Source organism: Aplysia californica, unplaced genomic scaffold (genome assembly GCF_000002075.1).
Source record: "Aplysia californica isolate F4 #8 unplaced genomic scaffold, AplCal3.0 scaffold00007, whole genome shotgun sequence".
In the NCBI taxonomy this organism is placed as follows: domain Eukaryota; kingdom Metazoa; phylum Mollusca; class Gastropoda; order Aplysiida; family Aplysiidae; genus Aplysia; species Aplysia californica.
The window spans coordinates 2,343,300-2,346,133 of NW_004797277.1; positions in this window are offsets into that span (position 1 = coordinate 2,343,300).

A 2,834-nucleotide genomic window follows, 5' to 3' on the forward strand; every position below is an offset into this window, starting at 1 on the left:
GGGGGTGTTTTGGAGTCCCCTCTGGCCTTGTGCTTGGCAACCTTCACACCCCATGTGACCCTTTTGAAAAAATCTGACGTCAACAACATAGTTACCATACTTGAAATGCTTCAAACGACATTCGGGAGGACATTCTGTGACAGCCGAGCCCCCAAAAACAAGGAGAAGAAGAACTACGTCTTTTGTTTGTGGGATACAATATCTAGCACGCAATAGAGCCCGAGGCCACGGGGATAATAACATGCCCTATGAAACGTGTAATGGGAATTTGGTCTTCTTATTTAAGGCTTCCGTTGTTTGCTTTTAGATACGTTGTTGAGCCGGCTTAGGTTTCGTTTTCTGCAAAAAGAGCAGCAAACAATACGTGGATTTACAATGGGGCTATGCGAGTTCTGTGCACCGCTTGACAGATTAATGTTGCGGAACCATTACAGGCTCCATTTCTCTAAAAGAGTAAAGAGATAGAGTAAGACAGGCGGCAATTCGCTACTGGCGACTGTGGTGGTATGGTTAGGCTCTCAACCAACGTACACAGAAAATATGAGTTCGATTCCAGCCTTGGGAAGATTTTTAAAACCTTTCTTAAAGTCCGTCTGGCTGCGACATACTGTATATCACCGAGCCCGTGTTGGCCAGGGTCGTGGTAGCCTGTCTCTGTAATGATCTAACTTATGTAGGAAGGGGTGTAAAACATTTATTATTTACTAATAAAGTATCCTCAAAACAATAAAATTGACGGATCTTTTCGATTCTCCTGCGCTCCGACCAATTGTTCTGCTAAATGCAGGCGTCCACTTCTACAGTACGGGACTGTGCCCTTTCACAAAAAATGTTTGACTGAAAATGACTTAAGTCAGAACGGTAAAATAAATCAAGAAAACTGTAACCCCCCCCCCCCCCCCCCCCCCCACCCCTGTCAGGTTGAGAGGGGTACAACATCCAAGCAGAAAGAACGAGGTGCTCGATATAAAATGTCTACCCGCTTGGGAATCGAACTCTGGTCTTATACCCACGACCGCAAATCGCCTAACCGCTACACCACAGACACCTTTCTTCAATCTCAGTAGCCCTATCCTCACTTAAACAGAAGTGATGAATGTTCCCCCAAAGGATGTTGACCAAGACGTCAAAGACTATAAATACAAGATGAAGCGCTGGCCGTGATAGTTATTGAAAGCCAAGGTGAAAGCTAGGGCTGGGCAATTAGTCGCTGTAGCAAAATCCGAATAATGTGTTAGTGCACCTCTTTGGTAAATAATATGTTATGAACCGATTCGGCAAATGGGTTAAAACCACTTTGACAAAGGGGTAAGCATCACTTCAACGAATGGGTGCACTCACTTCTGCAAACGGGTTGGGAAAGATAGTTAAGAGTCTGAATTCGGATAATGTGCTTATTGAGGATTATCCGATTTTCCGGATATATATCCAGATTTTGCCCACCTCTTGTGAAAGCAGGGCGTCCGCGATTCTCGACGAGCAAGGTACGCCTAGATCACTCTCATTTATTTGCACTAACATATCAGTGTCAGCAGAGATTACTCAGGGCAACAGAGGTCCGAAAGGTCAATAACCCATTCAAAACCGGAGACGCCTGAGGGGGAGTGACCCTCTTTCTAGAATTTCTTCGGTGGGTGGACATGATTCTGATGCTTATAAATGGCTGGACGATGTTTGGGTTGTCTGACCAAAGATCGTGTACCGTATAGAGAATCACTGGTCTGACGTCTCAGCTGACCCTGCGGTATCTTTATACGGGATGCCCATTGGGGGGTCGGGTCAGGGCGGTTTGCTAGCTAGATTGAGGGCGCAAAGCGGCTATCGTGGCACAAGCCAATCGCGCCAAACACGTCGACAAGTCGAGCGATCGACCCGACCCGAAACGAACCGACCCGACCCGAACCGACCCGACCCGACCCGTAATGGTCACCCGGTATCAGGGAGTCGAAACCTAGTACACAGTACGACTATGTTATTTACATATTATATTATACTCCATGCACAAAATTACAAAAAGTTAGTTATCAACTTCATTAGATCTATCATTTCAAGCTTCACTAACACAACTGGACCTTAAAAATTCAAAGAATAGCCTGAACATTTATTATAATTTTTTTCAGGAGTGTTACAGAAACGTTTGGACAAAGCAAAACAGTTCAGAGCAACCAAAAAAACCTGTTTCAACAAAGATTTTGTCATTGTGAGATGTTAGCTAAAGTACTTGCTCGTTTGCCAAAAGCACTCTGAAATGTATCCCAATATACTAACATTTCGGTCCGGCGGTTTTATCGACAGCTGCAGGTGCTAGAGCGTAAACGAACTCAAACGTCTTGTGTGAGTAAATGCATGTGTTAAGCTTTGAAGTGTTCATCTCTTTTCCTGTCTTCGTCTGTGTATACCACGTCCTGTCCACCTCCCACCCCCCTCCCCCACCACCCTACTTTCATTCCCTATTCCATCTCTCTCTCTCTCTCTCTCTCTCTCTCTCTCTCTCTCTCTCTCTCTCTCTCCCTCTTTCTCTCTCTCTCTCTTACACACATATGCACGCACACACACGCACACACATACACACACACATACACACACACTCTTTCTCTCTTTCAGTCTCTCTCTCCATCTCTTTCTCTCTCTCTCTAACTCTCACTATCCCACTGTCTGTCTACTTCATTTTTACTATCTATCTATCTATCTACCTATCTATCTATCTATCTATCTATCTATCTATCTATCTATCAATCTATCTATCTATCTATCTATCTATCTATCTATCTATCTATCTATCTATCAATCTATCTATCTATCTATCTATCTATCTATCTATCTATCTATCTATC